This window comes from Phasianus colchicus, chromosome 15 (assembly GCF_987193195.1).
Source record: "Phasianus colchicus chromosome 15, bPhaCol1.hap1.1, whole genome shotgun sequence".
Classification (NCBI taxonomy): Eukaryota; Metazoa; Chordata; class Aves; order Galliformes; family Phasianidae; genus Phasianus; species Phasianus colchicus.
The window spans coordinates 1,813,902-1,824,823 of NC_143450.1; the positions used below are offsets into that span (position 1 = coordinate 1,813,902).

General features: G+C 53.9%; 1 pseudogene; it reads left to right on the plus strand.

The window, feature by feature from the left end:
- The first annotated feature begins 371 nt into the window (after positions 1–371).
- Positions 372–6,975, plus strand: LOC149915835 (protocadherin beta-15-like; annotated as a pseudogene).
- The last annotated feature ends 3,947 nt before the right edge of the window (positions 6,976–10,922 follow it).

Sequence of the window (10,922 nt, forward strand, 5' to 3'; positions counted from 1 at the left end):
CTTGTATGAAGCTGGGGACAATTTTCAGTCAGGTGTGGGATTCTGTTGTGTGGCAACACACTTTGGCATAGGTGCAAGGGAGGTTACGTTTGTCATTTGAGGGAAGGAAGATGCCACTCACCAGGGGAAGAATTAGAGCCCTGGGTCCATTGGGTGAGGTGTGATACACAATGTGAAGACAACATGATCAGGATTTTGTCCCAGAAGAGAATTATCGTTCTAGTGTGAAAGCAAGCTGGAGTGATGCTGAATCAATACCTTACAGCACCTAACCCTGTAAGCTGTCTGGAAGGCTCCAGGTAATTACAATTTGCTGATTATACAGAAGACAAAGTGAGGATGTACATGAATGGAAATCCCATTTTCCCACTATGAGACAGCACAAAGCAAAAGAGTTCACGGTGGAAAGCCGGGAAGTGATACCCAAAGCAGCACTGCGTGAGCGAGTATTTACATTGCGCTTTGGGATCGTGTGTGCAGGAGGAAAGGAGATGGGAACCGGGAACTCCATCCGCATCGGCAGCGCCGGTGAGAAGGCGGAGAAGGAGCAATTCGCCGTTGCGCCGCTGGGTGGGGATGTTGGCCACGGAGCGGCAGCTCCCTCTGGCCGCAGCGCGCTTTCAGGCGCAGGCGCCCAGCAGAGCCGCGCGAGCCGCTCGGGAAGGGCGGCGGGGCACGGAGGCGGGCGCTCGGGGGCTTCGGGGCCGAGCCGCTGGGAAAGTCCGGCGGCTTTCGGTCGGCGAGCGGCAGCTCTCGCCGTGCGTCGGGGCCGGCGAGAAAGGCCGCGAGGCATGGAGGCCGCCGGGAAGGGCCGGCCGTGGCGGAGCGGGACGGCGAGCGGGAGACGGAGCGGCGGCGGCGAGAGGCGAGTGCTGTTGTGGCTCGTGTGCGTTTGCGTGTGGGAGAGCGGGGCCGAACCGCTGCGCTATTCCGTGGCGGAGGAAATGGCGAGGGACTCGTCGGTGGGCAACGTCGCCCGGGACCTGGGGCTTTCTCCGAGCCAGCTGGCGGCTCGCAAGGCGCGCGTGGTGTCCGAGGGGAGCGAGCAGCATTTCCGCCTCGATCCGCACAGCGGCGTCCTGACGGTCACGGAGACGCTGGACCGAGAGCGGATCTGTCCGCACAGCGAGAGCTGCGCGCTCTTCTTTAAGCTGTTCTTTGAGAACCCGGTGCAGCTGATCCGTGGGGAGGTGGAGGTTCGGGACGTGAACGACAACTCCCCCGTGTTCCCGCAGAAGGAGGTGGTTTTGGAGATACCCGAAACGACATCTCCCGGGACGCATTTCCACGTAGAAAATGCCCAGGATGAGGACGTGGGGATCAACGGCTTGCAGAATTACAGCCTCTCTCCAAACTCGCATTTCTCTCTCGCTCTCGAGAAAGGAGAAGATGGAGGCAAATACGCGGAGCTCGTCCTTGAGAGGGCTTTGGACCGCGAGGAGCAGCGGGAGCTGCATTTGGTGCTCACGGCTGTGGACGGGGGCTCGCCGCCCAGGTCGGGCACGGCTGAGGTCCGGGTGGTGGTGCTGGATGCCAACGACAACGTGCCGGTGTTCTCGCGGGAGGTGTACGAGGTGCGCGTGGCCGAGAACAGCCCCCCGGGGCAGCTGGTGGTGCGGGTGTCAGCCGCGGATCCCGACGAAGGCTCCTACGGCAAAGTGCATTACGCCTTCCACTCGGAGAAGGCACAACAGCTTTTTGCTTTGGACGCTGAGACCGGGGAGATCCGGGAAACCTGGATTTCGAGGATGCAAAAGCCCATAAATTTGTAATCAAAGCCACGGACGGCGGCGGTCTGTCTGCGCACTGCAAAGTGCACGTGGAGGTGCTGGACGTGAACGACAACGCGCCGGAGATCGAGCTGAGCTCCGTGAGCGCGTCCATCCCCGAGGACGCCCCGCCGCGCACCGTGGTGGCCCTGCTGAGCGTGCGGGACCGCGACTCCGGCGACAACGGGCGGACGGAGTGCGCCATCGAGGGCGACGTGCCGTTCAGCCTGACGGCCGCGTTCGCCGACCACTACGAGCTGCGCACCAGCGCGGCCCTGGACAGGGAGACGACGGCCGAGTACAACGTGAGCATCGTGGCGGCGGACCGGGGCCGGGCGCGGCTGAGCGCTCGCGAAAGCGTGCGGGTGCGGATCGGCGACGTGAACGACAACGCGCCGCGCTTCACGCAGGCGGCGTACAGCATGTGGGTGAGCGAGAACGAGGCGGGCGCGGTGCGGATCGGCAGCGTGAAGGCGACGGACGCGGACGCGGGCGCGAACGGGCGCGTGAGGTACGCGCTGGTGCGGGAGGAGGGCGAGGAGCGGCCCGCCGTGTCGGTGGACGCCGAGAGCGGGGACGTGTCCGTGGTGCGGCCGCTGGACTACGAGGAGGTGCGCGCCGTGGAGGTGACGGTGCGCGCCGCCGACGGGGGCTCGCCGCCGCGGAGCGCCACGGCGCTGCTGCGGGTGCTGGTGCGGGACGAGAACGACAACGCGCCCGTGGTGCTGCACCCGCCGGCCGACGGCGGCGCGGCGCTGCTGGGCGAGCTGGTGCCGCGGCGGGCGCGGGCGGGCTACCTGGTGGCCAAGGTGGTGGCGGTGGACGCGGACGCGGGGCAGAACGCGTGGCTGTCGTACGAGCTGGCCAAGGCGACGGAGCCGGGGCTGTTCCGCGTGGGGCTGCACAGCGGCGAGGTGCGCACGGCGCGGGCCGTGGGCGAGCGCGACGCGGCCCGGCACAGGCTGGTGGTGCTGGTGCGGGACCGCGGGCGGCCGCCGCGCTCCGCCAGCGCCACCCTCGCCGTCGCCCTGGCCGACGGCTTCTCCGAGGGCCGCCTGCGGGCGAGCGAAGAGGCGCCGGCCGCCGAGCCCGACGGCCGCCTCACCCTGTACCTCAGCGTCTGCTTGGCCTGCGTGTCCGCGCTCTTCGTGGCCGGCGCGGCGGCCGCCGTGGCCGCCAAGGTGCGGCGGGCCCGGCGGGGCGAGCCGGGGACCTTGCCCGCCTTCCCGCGCTCCGCCGCCGACAGCGGCGCCGGCTCCCTGCCCCGCAGCTACGTCTACGACGTCCGCCTCGCCGCCGGCACCGTCGACAGCGAGTTCCGCTTCCTCGGGCCGCTCTTCCCCTGCTTCCCCGCCGGGCTGCCGCAGGGCGCGGCCGAGCAGCGGAGCTCGCTGTGCTCGGCCGGCCTCGGGCAAGAAGAAGGCGACTGGGCCGTGCAGGTGAGGGAGCGGAGCCCCGCGCGGGGGACGAGGGGGAGCGCGGGGGCAGCGCGCTGTCTGTGGGGGAGGAGGGAGGCGGGGAGGGGGACGGAGGCTGGGAGTGACGGTTCGGCCCCGAGTGCGGCTGTGGGACGGCAGGGAGCTGCGGAGAGGCCGCGGCGCTGATGGCGTCGTGTTTCTCCTGCGCAGCGTTAGCGACGGCAGAGCTGATGTCCCCTCAGAGTCTCTTTCCCCTCCGTTACTGAGTTCCCACACCCATTATCCTCTAGTTACCGTTGGCTTTAAAGCACGTTATTTGTTATTTGTTCATGGGGGAACCGTCATTGTCTGCTCCCCTCTTCCTGATCCAAAAAAAGATTTCCAATTTTCTGGGGTGTTTATTTAGGGCTTTAATAGGCCTATAGGGTTCATTATAGGGTTTTACTGTTGTCTTGTTCGGGTCAGAGAGCTGTTTCCCCGGCCTCCTCTTTCTTTGCCTGTGGGCAGGGAAGAGTGGTGTCCCATTCACATTGGTTCAGATGAGGCTTCCCAGCTTCTCACCGACATATGCTTAGCGTTAGCGCCCCAATGTCAGCCGTCCACTGTGTTCTTTGCAGGGCCGAGTTCCCCTGTCTGAAGGCACGGCTCCCGGGGCAGCAGAGGAGAATGGCAGTTTGGATCAAAGCCCCTGGCTCAGCCATCAGTAAGGGAGCAGAAGGAGAAGCATCTCGGTCCTCATGGGCAGGTCTCTTCCAAGCAAAATGAAGGAGACACCAACGTTGTACCAAAAATAACCAGGGAAGCAGAGCTCTGCTGTGTGAGAACTCAAGGACAATATCCGTTCATCCAGCAATCTATTAATTTAGTCCTTTTGAAATTTTGTTACTTTTTGGAGGTGGATGCATGTTGGGAACACAGAGATGTGATATTTAGTTGTGTTAGTACTGTTGCTCCTGGGCATTAAGTGACAAATGGGAAGAAAATAGTATGATATTGAAGCTATCATTTTCATCCATCTGCTTTTATGCATTCTTTTTTGTTATCATGTGGACTCTGTAATAAGGGAATTCCATGCCTGGCTGTGTTGCTGTTAATCCAAGCTGAATGTTGCCAGCAAAGGTATTCTGTAATATCTCTGAGAAGCTGGCTGCCATAGAGATGGCTGACATTCACACAGTGCACATTCAACCAGGAGTTCCCTCTTTCTGTATGCTGTACATATTGCTCTTTGAGCACTATGTTTTTGGTTTGATCTGGTTCTTTTCCCAGCATAATGTCTAAAAGAATGGTTCTGGAGCATTTCAGGATTATGGATTATTAGATAATAGAACGTTCAAAGCTATTTGCTATTTCTCTTTGCTGATGTATTTCCAAGAGTTGAATGCTTGTTGACAGAAACCAATAAAATCTACTCATAAATCTGACAGAATCAGAGTTTCACTGCTACATGCAAAGTTATTCTTCCCATGTGGGGGAACATTAAGGATCACTGTTGCTATTACACTGTTCCACACCTGAATCTGAAGGACAGCGTGTCGTTGTGAAATGAGGGCATCATTGTGAGCAGTGTGTGGGGAAGCTCTTCTCAGCCGGGATGTGTTCCCTGCCATAGCGGTGCCAGCAATCAGGTTAGAATAAAGGAAAGGTACAGGTCCGCCTTCCTCTCTTTGAAGTCCTAGGGGCGAATCAGGAGCATTGGTAGGAGCATAAGGCATCAGATACTGGGTGGTACTGTAACTGCTGTGGGGCATGAATGAGGAGCTGTATTCCCAACATTATGTGCTGATGATGGCTTACAGCTGTTTTTTATAAGATGTTTCTCTGTTGCTGATATCTCAGGTTTGGGGGTCAGCAACTGCTTGTGAGCTGGCTGGACACTGGTCAGCAGGTGGTGGCATACAAGTAGTATTTGCCTGTATTCCTATGGTGGCGGGGAAGGACATTGAGAGGAGCAGGAAAACCATCCTTACAATCACATGGCTGAGAGGCTGGTGAAACGCAAAAATTTTGGGTTCTTTGGTCATGGGGCAGTCTAGTCAGCACCTGGTTTGAAGGCTGCCGAAGGATATCACCTATCCCAGAGGGGGAATCGGATCGTTGCCCATGGCAGGATATGTAGAGAGGGCTTTAAACCAGATTTGAAGGAGGTAGAGGGATAAAACCAGGCCCACTAGAAATGAGCCTGGAGGAGTGCTAATGGGATTAGGGGTGAGGTGTGGGGCTCAGCTGAAGTGCATCTACACGAATGCACGCAGCATGGGCAAAAAACAAGAGTTGAAAGCCATTGTGTGACAAGCTAACTATGACCCAGTTGCCATTACGGAAACATGGTGGGACCACTCCCATGACTGGAGTGCTGCAATGGCAGGCTTCAAACTCTTCAGGAAGGATAGGCAAGGAAGGAGGCTCTCTATATTAGAGAATGCCTTGATGTTATTGAGCTTGAGACTGGGAATGATAACGTTGAAACCCTAAGGGTAAAGATCAGGGGATGGGCTTATAGAGCAGAACTTCCTGGTGGGTGTCTGCTACAGGCTGCTGAGCTAGGTTGAAGAGACAGATGAGGAGTTCTACAAGCACCTGGTGGAAGCTGCGCGATCGTCAGCCCTTGTCCTCATGGGGGACTTCAACATCCCTGACATATGCTGGGAATACAATACAATGCAGAAGAAGCAGTGTAGGAGGTTTCTGGAGTGTATGGAGGATAACTTTCTGATGCAGCTGGTGAGAGAGCCAACGAGAGGAGCTGCCCACTTGACCTGCTGTTCGCAAACAAAGAAGGTCTGGTGGGAGATGTGGAGGTCAGGGGCTGTCTTGGAAAGAGTGACTGTGAAATGGTAGAGTTCTTGATTCTTGGTGGAGCCAGGAGGGAGAACAGCAAAACTGCTACCTTGGACTTCCAGGGAGCACACTTTGAACTATTTATAAGGCTGAAAGGGGAATCCCCTGGGTTTTGGTCTTAGAGAGTAAAGGGGTTGCTCTTCAAGAAGGAAGTCTTCAAGGTGCAGGAGCTGGCTGTCCCCCTGAGCCGCAAAATGAACCTGTGGGTAAGAAGACCATCATGGATGAACAGGGAGCTATTCTTCAGGCTCTGGGAGAAAAAGAGAATCTACCTCCTGTGGAAGAAGGGTGGGTGACTCAGAAAGAGTACAGAGTTGTTGTCAAGATGTGTAGAGAGAAAATCAGGAAGGCAAAAGCCCAGCTTGAACTCAACGTGGCCGCTGGGGTTAAAAGGAACAAGAAACCCTTTTACTAATACATCAGTGGTAAGAGGAGGACTCAAGATAATCTTCATTCTTTACTGGATGAGGCTGGGAATGTGATCAGTGAGGATAAGGAAAAGGCCGAGGTTCTGAATGCCTTCTTTACATCTGTCTTTAAAGGTCACACCTGTATCCTCAGGGTACTCCACTCTCTGACCTGGTAGTCTCAACTGGAGACTGGCGGACAGAACAGAATCCCCCGTGATTCAGGAGGACGCAGTCAGAGACCTACTAGAATGGCTGGACTGTCACAAGTCCATGAGGTCGGATGGTATTCAACCAAGAGTGCTGAGGGAATTGGCAGCGGTGATAGGCAAGCCGCTCGCAATTATCTATCAGTGCTCTTCGTTGACTGGTGATGTCACAGACGCCTCCAGAGGTGTCCAGAACCTTGCCAATGTTACTCCCATCTATAAGAAGTGTTGTAAGGAGGATCCGGGGAACTCCAGGCCTATTAGCCTGACCTCGGTGCCAGAAAAGGTTATGGAGCGGATTGTCTTGTGGAAGATCATGCGGCATGTGTAGGACAACTAGGGGATCAGGCCTAACCAGGATGGGTTCATGAAGAGCAGATCCTGCTTGACCAGCCTGATCTCCTTCTATGATCTAGTGACACGTCTGGTAGACGAGGGAAAGGCTGTTGATGTAGTCTACCTAGACTTCAGCGAGGCCTTTGACACTGTCTCCCAAAGCATTCTCCTGCAAAAGCCCATGGCTTGGACAGGTGTGCTCCTGGCTGGGTAAGGAACTGGCTGGAAGGCCAGGCTCAGAGAATGGTAGTGAATGGAGCTAAATCCAGCTGGCGAACGGTCACGAGTGCTGTTCCCGAGGGGTGGGTGCTAGGGCCTGTCCTCTTCAATATTTTTATTGATGATGTGGATGAGGGCATTGAGTGCACCCTCAGTAAATGTTTGGATGACACCAAGTTGGCTGGATGTGTTGGTCTACCTGGGGTAGCAAGGCCCTACAAAGGAACAGGGCCTATCTGGACAGGCTGGATAGCTGGGCTGAAACCAATGGGATGAGTTTCAACAAGGCCAAATGCCAGGTCCTGCACTTTGGCTGCAAAAACCCCATTCAACGCTACAGGCTTAGGTCAAGGTGGCTGGAAGACTGCGTATAGGAAATGGACCTGGGGGTGTTGATTGATGCTCGGCTGAACATGAGCCAGCAGTGTGCCTGGGTGGCCTAGAAGGCCAATGGCATCTTGGCTTGCATCAGGAGCAGTGTTGCCAGCAGAAACAGGGAAGTTGATTGTCTCCCTATACTCAGCTCTGGTGAGGCCACACCTCAAGTACTGTTGGCCCCTGGCTGCAATCAGGTTTTGGGCCCCTTGCAATAAAGACATTGAGGGCCCGGAACAGGTTCAGAGAAGGGCGACAAAGCTGGCGAGGGGTCTGGAGCATAAGCCTTCTGAGGAACAGCTGAAGGAGCTGGGATTGTTTAGTCTGAAGGAGGCTCATGGGAGACCTTATTGCTCTCTATAACTACCTGAAGGGAGGCTGTAGTGAGCTGGGGGTCGGCCTGTTCTCCCGTGTAACTAGAGATAGAACTAGAGGGAATGGCTTCAAGCTGCGCCAGGGGAGATTTAGGCTGGATGTTAGGAAATACTACTTTTCTGAAAGAGTGGTCAAGTACTGGAATAGGCTTCCCAGGGAGGTGGTGGAGTCAGCGACCCTGGAGGTGTTCAAGGAACAGTAGGATTTTGTGTTGAGGGATATGGTTTAGTGAGTACTATTGGTGACAAGTGGGTGGTGGAGTGGATGATCTTGAAGGTCTTTTCCAGCCTTGGTGATTCTGTGATTCTGTGGTGCATCCATTCCTTTCTCTTTGTATCTACAGGTGGTTGTGCATCACTTCTTTTGTCTGTCTCTATCTGTGTGTCTTATCTGTATCTCAGTATCTCTATGACTACGTCTATGTGGTTCTCAGTATGTCTACCTCTATTTGTACTTCTGTCTCCATACCTCCACCTCTACATTTTTTTTGTTTTCTCTCAGGTATTGCATGTAAAATCATGTTCTGATGTGTTCAAGTTACTGCTCAGGAGTCTCAGCTGGTGTTAGTACTGCACACTGTCATCATTTTTGTTCTAGGGAAACCATCTCTCAGACTCTATGAAGAATTACACATTTTCCTTTGTGTGTTTAGAGAGCCAGACTATGGGAGCATGAACAGGCCATGTTTTCCTCCATTTCCTCACTCTTCTTTCTTGTTCACTTACCCGTTATCTTTTGGCCTAGTTACAATAGCTCTTGAGAATGTTAAATGTTCAAACCAACATGATCCTAGTGCTGTGTCTCCTTCTGTTTTTGCCTATGTTTAACCAGCTCTTTATTAATACAAGCCAGAGATCTGCCCTGACAAAGTTATTTATGAGTGTCAGGCTGTGTGGGAGGATATTAGTAGGCTCCCAGAAGATTGGGCGTGGTCTGTGCTTTGGAACTGCAGTCCAGATCATGGGCACGATCCAGAAAAACTGGCAAACTGTTTGCAGCAGATATGCCATCACTCTGGCAATTGTAGAGAGACAGCAATCACTGCAATGTGCTGGGGCTTGGCCTATGCCTACTGCACCCTGATCAGTGCTATTCAGCATACTCATGGGAAGGGAAGAGAAGGCCTCTGACACTGATGACAGGCCCTGTGGCTGCTCCACCTTCTGTGATAGGTCCTGCGGTTTCATCAGCTAACACTACAGTGCCTATGGTTGCTTTGAAGCCTGTGCCAGTTGCTGTGGTGGCTCCGAGGCATGCTCCATGCTCTGTGGCTGCTCCAAGTACCGCCACTGACCTGTAGTTACTGCAACCCCGCTATCGGTCCTAGAGTTTCTCCAGCTCCTCCATCACAGCCTGTGGTTGCCTCCAATCCTGCAGAAGGCCCTGTAGTTTCAGCAGTCCTCAAGACAGGCACCAGAGTCAATTCATTCCAATTGATTCCTATTCCAATCCATGCTGATTGGAGGCCATCCAGTTGGCTTTAAATACTGCCACATGAGAGAAGTGACCAATGCTCTATCTCTGCACTTAATCATGAATGGTGGAAAATACTCCATGCGAGTGGTTACAACCATACAAGTTGTGCAACAGGCAGTGCAGAGGCAAACCCTTCATGTCTGCTGCATTGTGAAAAGGTATTGCCACCCACATGGCGAACGTGATTACAGAAGTACATTCTGTAAGATGCTTACAATTCCAAGAGTTAAGCCACTGAGTGAGATCTAAACAACCAGCAGGTAGGTAAAGCTGCTTGGATTAAAATGGTTCAGATAGCTCTGGGCAGATGACATACAAGTGTGTTATTTACAGTCCAATATGCCTAAGGAAGGCAGCACATCTTAAAGCCCATCTGAAGTTCCTGTATCCCAATGCATGGATCATGGGAAATAAGCAAGAGCAGGAAACCACAGCATTGAAAATTACAACAAAGTAACCTATTTGTTCTCATGGAAATGTGGTGAGAAGATTCACACAACTGGAACATGGCAGTCAAGAGCCACAACCTGTTTACAAGAGTTAGACAGAAAAGAATGGTCAAGGTCTTACCCATAAGGAAGAGCTGAGAAAGTACAGACCCATGAGCCTCATGTCTTTGCTGGGGAAGGTCAGGGAACACATCCTCTCAGAAGCCACGTTAAAACACTTGCAAGAAAAGAAGGTGATCTGACACAGCCAGCATTGCTTCAGCAAGGGCAGATCCTGTCTGACCGATCTGGTGTACTTCTATGGTGGAGTAACAGCATCTTTGCACAAATGAAGAGTAAGTGCTGTCATCCGGTTGGACTTGAGCAAGGCTTTTGACGTGGTCTCACACAACCTCCTTATGGGTGAGTTGGAGAGGAATGGATCTGAAGGCTGGGCTATTCATGGATAAGGAATTGTTTGGATGCTCACAGCAATAGAATTGTGGTCAAGAGTGTTATGTTTGTTTGGAAAGCAGTGATGAGTGGTGTCCCCCTAGAGGTCTGTCTGGGGTCCAGTGCTCTTCAACATCTTTATCAATGGATTGAGAGAGTGAGATTGAGTGCACCCTCAGCAATTTTGCCAATGACACTAGTGTGCATAATACAGTTGATGCAAGAGATGGTAGGAATGCTCTTCAAAGGACCTGGGATGCTCTCCAAAGGACCTGGAAGAGCTTAAGAAGTGAGTCCATGTGAATTGAATGAGGTTCAACATGTCCATGAGGTGGACTTGGACTTGGATCAGATCCTTTCCGAATATGATTACAGTCTGGGAGAAAACTAACTGAGAGCAGCCCTGTGGAGAAGGACTTGAAGTTTCAGGTGCACAAAGAGATGAACCATACATGCATGCTTACAGCAGAGATGACGAACTGTACTGTGGTCTCCATGAAAAGAGAGGTGGCAAGCAGGGTGAGGGATGTGATTGTCCCCCTCCGCTTTGCCCTTCTGGGGATCCATCTAGAATATTTTGTCCTCTTTTGTGCCCACCAACACTGACATGGAATGA